The sequence below is a fragment of the Zophobas morio genome, unplaced genomic scaffold (assembly GCF_036711695.1).
Source record: "Zophobas morio isolate AGI-343-1 ecotype UQ-CSIRO unplaced genomic scaffold, CSIRO_AGI_Zmor_V1 ptg000990l, whole genome shotgun sequence".
Classification (NCBI taxonomy): Eukaryota; Metazoa; Arthropoda; class Insecta; order Coleoptera; family Tenebrionidae; genus Zophobas; species Zophobas morio.
Window position 1 is genome coordinate 40,582 of NW_026973092.1, and position 6,398 is coordinate 46,979.

A 6,398-nucleotide genomic window follows, 5' to 3' on the forward strand; every position below is an offset into this window, starting at 1 on the left:
ATTCTGAGTCGATTCTGCATGCTTTAAGTGTGTTTGGCGGCTCAGAACCATCAAAAAACGTTGAAATATAGTTCAAATTCAATAAAAATCGACAAAAATACAGTTTCTAGCTAAAATTTGATGGTTTCGTTGCACTTTCCGAGCCCGTAGGGTATCTGATTGGCTTAAAAGTACAAGAAAACACTTCAAAAGTGACGTTTCTGAAGAATTTTAACAGTTTTCTTGTATCTACGAAAGCCAGAATGCATAAAATTGACCTAAACGTCTCCTTTTCCTATTCTGAGTCGATTCTGCATGCTTTAAGTGTGTTTGGTGGCTCAGAACCATCAAAAAACGTTGAAATATAGTTCAAATTCAATAAAAATCGACAAAAATACAATTTCTAGCTAAAATTTGATGGTTTCGTTGCACTTTCCGAGCCCGTAGGGTATCTGATTGGCTTAAAAGTACAAGAAAACACTTCAAAAGTGACGTTTCTGAAGAATTTTAACAGTTTTCTTGTATCTACGAACGCCAGAATGCATAAAATTGACCTAAACGTCTCCTTTTCCTATTCTGAGTCGATTCTGCATGCTTTAAGTGTGTTTGGTGGCTCAGAACCATCAAAAAACTTTGAAATATAGTTCAAATTCAATAAAAATCGACAAAAATACAGTTTCTAGCTAAAATTTGATGGTTTCGTTGCACTTTCCGAGCCCGTAGGGTATCTGATTGGCTTAAAAGTACAAGAAAACACTTCAAAAGTGACGTTTCTGAAGAATTTTAACAGTTTTCTTGTATCTACGAACGCCAGAATGCATAAAATTGACCTAAACGTCTCCTTTTCCTATTCTGAGTCGATTCTGCATGCTTTAAGTGTGTTTGGTGGCTCAGAACCATCAAAAAACTTTGAAATATAGTTCAAATTCAATAAAAATCGACAAAAATACAGTTTCTAGCTAAAATTTGATGGTTTCGTTGCACTTTCCGAGCCCGTAGGGTATCTGATTGGCTTAAAAGTACAAGAAAACACTTCAAAAGTGACGTTTCTGAAGAATTTTAACAGTTTTCTTGTATCTACGAACGCCAGAATGCATAAAATTGACCTAAACGTCTCCTTTTCCTATTCTGAGTCGATTCTGCATGCTTTAAGTGTGTTTGGTGGCTCAGAACCATCAAAAAACGTTGAAATATAGTTCAAATTCAATAAAAATCGACAAAAATACAGTTTCTAGCTAAAATTTGATGGTTTCGTTGCACTTTCCGAGCCCGTAGGGTATCTGATTGGCTTAAAAGTACAAGAAAACACTTCAAAAGTGACGTTTCTGAAGAATTTTAACATGCAGAATCGACTCAGAATAGGAAAAGGAGACGTTTAGGTCAATTTTATGCATTCTGGCGTTCGTAGATACAAGAAAACTGTTAAAATTCTTCAGAAACGTCACTTTTGAAGTGTTTTCTTGTACTTTTAAGCCAATCAGATACCCTACGGGCTCGGAAAGTGCAACGAAACCATCAAATTTTAGCTAGAAACTGTATTTTTGTCGATTTTTATTGAATTTGAACTATATTTCAACGTTTTTTGATGGTTCTGAGCCACCAAACACACTTAAAGCATGCAGAATCGACTCAGAATAGGAAAAGGAGACGTTTAGGTCAATTTTATGCATTCTGGCGTTCGTAGATACAAGAAAACTGTTAAAATTCTTCAGAAACGTCACTTTTGAAGTGTTTTCTTGTACTTTTAAGCCAATCAGATACCCTACGGGCTCGGAAAGTGCAACGAAACCATCAAATTTTAGCTAGAAACTGTATTTTTGTCGATTTTTATTGAATTTGAACTATATTTCAACGTTTTTTGATGGTTCTGAGCCACCAAACACACTTAAAGCATGCAGAATCGACTCAGAATAGGAAAAGGAGACGTTTAGGTCAATTTTATGCATTCTGGCGTTCGTAGATACAAGAAAACTGTTAAAATTCTTCAGAAACGTCACTTTTGAAGTGTTTTCTTGTACTTTTAAGCCAATCAAATACCCTACGGGCTCGGAAAGTGCAACGAAACCATCAAATTTTAGCTAGAAACTGTATTTTTGTCGATTTTTATTGAATTTGAACTATATTTCAACGTTTTTTGATGGTTCTGAGCCGCCAAACACACTTAAAGCATGCAGAATCGACTCAGAATAGGAAAAGGAGACGTTTAGGTCAATTTTATGCATTCTGGCGTTCGTAGATACAAGAAAACTGTTAAAATTCTTCAGAAACGTCTCTTTTGAAGTGTTTTCTTGTACTTTTAAGCCAATCAGATACCCTACGGGCTCGGAAAGTGCAACGAAACCATCAAATTTTAGATAGAAACTGTATTTTTGTCGATTTTTATTGAATTTGAACTATATTTCAACGTTTTTTGATGGTTCTGAGCCACCAAACACACTTTAAGCATGCAGAATCGACTCAGAATAGGAAAAGGAGACATTTAGGTCAATTTTATGCATTCTGGCGTTCGTAGATACAAGAAAACTGTTAAAATTCTTCAGAAACGTCACTTTTGAAGTGTTTTCTTGTACTTTTAGGCCAATCAGATACCCTACGGGCTCGGAAAGTGCAACGAAACTATCAAATTTTAGCTAGAAACTGTATTTTTGTCGATTTTTATTGAATTTGAACTATATTTCAACGTTTTTTGATGGTTCTGAGCCACCAAACACACTTAAAGCATGCAGAATCGACTCAGAATAGGAAAAGGAGACGTTTAGGTCAATTTTGTGCATTCTGGCGTTCGTAGATACAAGAAAACTGTTAAAATTCTTCAGAAACGTCACTTTTGAAGTGTTTTCTTGTACTTTTAAGCCAATCAGATACCCTACGGGCTCGGAAAGTGCAACGAAACCATCAAATTTTAGCTAGAAACTGTATTTTTGTCGATTTTTATTGAATTTGAACTATATTTCAACGTTTTTTGATGGTTCTGAGCCACCAAACACACTTAAAGCATGCAGAATCGACTCAGAATAGGAAAAGGAGACGTTTAGGTCAATTTTATGCATTCTGGCGTTCGTAGAAACAAGAAAACTGTTAAAATTCTTCAGAAACGTCACTTTTGAAGTGTTTTCTTGTACCTTTAAGCCAATCAGATACCCTACGGGCTCGGAAAGTGCAACGAAACCATCAAATTTTAGCTAGAAACTGTATTTTTGTCGATTTTTATTGAATTTGAACTATATTTCAACGTTTTTTGATGGTTCTGAGCCACCAAACACACTTAAAGCATGCAGAATCGACTCAGAATAGGAAAAGGAGACGTTTAGGTCAATTTTATGCATTCTGGCGTTCGTAGATACAAGAAAACTGTTAAAATTCTTCAGAAACGTCACTTTTGAAGTGTTTTCTTGTACTTTTAAGCCAATCAGATACCCTACGGGCTCGGAAAGTGCAACGAAACCATCAAATTTTAGCTAGAAACTGTATTTTTGTCGATTTTTATTGAATTTGAACTATATTTCAACGTTTTTTGATGGTTCTGAGCCACCAAACACACTTAAAGCATGCAGAATCGACTCAGAATAGGAAAAGGAGACGTTTAGGTCAATTTTATGCATTCTGGCGTTCGTAGATACAAGAAAACTGTTAAAATTCTTCAGAAACGTCACTTTTGAAGTGTTTTCTTGTACTTTTAAGCCAATCAGATACCCTACGGGCTCGGAAAGTGCAACGAAACCATCAAATTTTAGCTAGAAACTGTATTTTTGTCGATTTTTATTGAATTTGAACTATATTTCAACGTTTTTTGATGGTTCTGAGCCACCAAACACACTTAAAGCATGCAGAATCGACTCAGAATAGGAAAAGGAGACGTTTAGGTCAATTTTATGCATTCTGGCGTTCGTAGATACAAGAAAACTGTTAAAATTCTTCAGAAACGTCACTTTTGAAGTGTTTTCTTGTACTTTTAGGCCAATCAGATACCCTACGGGCTCGGAAAGTGCAACGAAACCATCAAATTTTAGCTAGAAACTGTATTTTTGTCGATTTTTATTGAATTTGAACTATATTTCAACGTTTTTTGATGGTTCTGAGCCACCAAACACACTTAAAGCATGCAGAATCGACTCAGAATAGGAAAAGGAGACGTTTAGGTCAATTTTATGCATTCTGGCGTTCGTAGATACAAGAAAACTGTTAAAATTCTTCAGAAACGTCACTTTTGAAGTGTTTTCTTGTACTTTTAAGCCAATCAGATACCCTACGGGCTCGGAAAGTGCAACGAAACCATCAAATTTTAGCTAGAAACTGTATTTTTGTCGATTTTTATTGAATTTGAACGATATTTCAACGTTTTTTGATGGTTCTGAGCCACCAAACACACTTAAAGCATGCAGAATCGACTCAGAATAGGAAAAGGAGACGTTTAGGTCAATTTTATGCATTCTGGCGTTCGTAGATACAAGAAAACTGTTAAAATTCTTCAGAAACGTCACTTTTGAAGTGTTTTCTTGTACTTTTAAGCCAATCAGATACCCTACGGGCTCGGAAAGTGCAACGAAACCATCAAATTTTAGCTAGAAACTGTATTTTTGTCGATTTTTATTGAATTTGAACTATATTTCAACGTTTTTTGATGGTTCTGAGCCACCAAACACACTTAAAGCATGCAGAATCGACTCAGAATAGGAAAAGGAGACGTTTAGGTCAATTTTATGCATTCTGGCGTTCGTAGATACAAGAAAACTGTTAAAATTCTTCAGAAACGTCACTTTTGAAGTGTTTTCTTGTACTTTTAAGCCAATCAGATACCCTACGGGCTCGGAAAGTGCAACGAAACCATCAAATTTTAGCTAGAAACTGTATTTTTGTCGATTTTTATTGAATTTGAACTATATTTCAACGTTTTTTGATGGTTCTGAGCCACCAAACACACTTAAAGCATGCAGAATCGACTCAGAATAGGAAAAGGAGACGTTTAGGTCAATTTTATGCATTCTGGCGTTCGTAGATACAAGAAAACTGTTAAAATTCTTCAGAAACGTCACTTTTGAAGTGTTTTCTTGTACTTTTAAGCCAATCAGATACCCTACGGGCTCGGAAAGTGCAACGAAACCATCAAATTTTAGCTAGAAACTGTATTTTTGTCGATTTTTATTGAATTTGAACGATATTTCAACGTTTTTTGATGGTTCTGAGCCACCAAACACACTTAAAGCATGCAGAATCGACTCAGAATAGGAAAAGGAGACGTTTAGGTCAATTTTATGCATTCTGGCGTTCGTAGATACAAGAAAACTGTTAAAATTCTTCAGAAACGTCACTTTTGAAGTGTTTTCTTGTACTTTTAAGCCAATCAGATACCCTACGGGCTCGGAAAGTGCAACGAAACCATCAAATTTTAGCTAGAAACTGTATTTTTGTCGATTTTTATTGAATTTGAACTATATTTCAACGTTTTTTGATGGTTCTGAGCCACCAAACACACTTAAAGCATGCAGAATCGACTCAGAATAGGAAAAGGAGACGTTTAGGTCAATTTTATGCATTCTGGCGTTCGTAGATACAAGAAAACTGTTAAAATTCTTCAGAAACGTCACTTTTGAAGTGTTTTCTTGTACTTTTAAGCCAATCAGATACCCTACGGGCTCGGAAAGTGCAACGAAACCATCAAATTTTAGCTAGAAACTGTATTTTTGTCGATTTTTATTGAATTTGAACTATATTTCAACGTTTTTTGATGGTTCTGAGCCACCAAACACACTTAAAGCATGCAGAATCGACTCAGAATAGGAAAAGGAGACGTTTAGGTCAATTTTATGCATTCTGGCGTTCGTAGATACAAGAAAACTGTTAAAATTCTTCAGAAACGTCACTTTTGAAGTGTTTTCTTGTACTTTTAAGCCAATCAGATACCCTACGGGCTCGGAAAGTGCAAAGAAACCATCAAATTTTAGCTAGAAACTGTATTTTTGTCGATTTTTATTGAATTTGAACTATATTTCATCGTTTTTTGATGGTTCTGAGCCACCAAACACACTTAAAGCATGCAGAATCGACTCAGAATAGGAAAAGGAGACGTTTAGGTCAATTTTATGCATTCTGGCGTTCGTAGATACAAGAAAACTGTTAAAATTCTTCAGAAACGTCACTTTTGAAGTGTTTTCTTGTACTTTTAAGCCAATCAGATACCCAACGGGCTCGGAAAGTGCAAAGAAACCATCAAATTTTAGCTAGAAACTGTATTTTTGTCGATTTTTATTGAATTTGAACTATATTTCAACGTTTTTTGATGGTTCTCAGCCACCAAACACACTTAAAGCATGCAGAATCGACTCAGAATAGGAAAAGGAGACGTTTAGGTCAATTTTATGCATTCTGGCGTTCGTAGATACAAGAAAACTGTTAAAATTCTTCAGAAACGTCACTTTTGA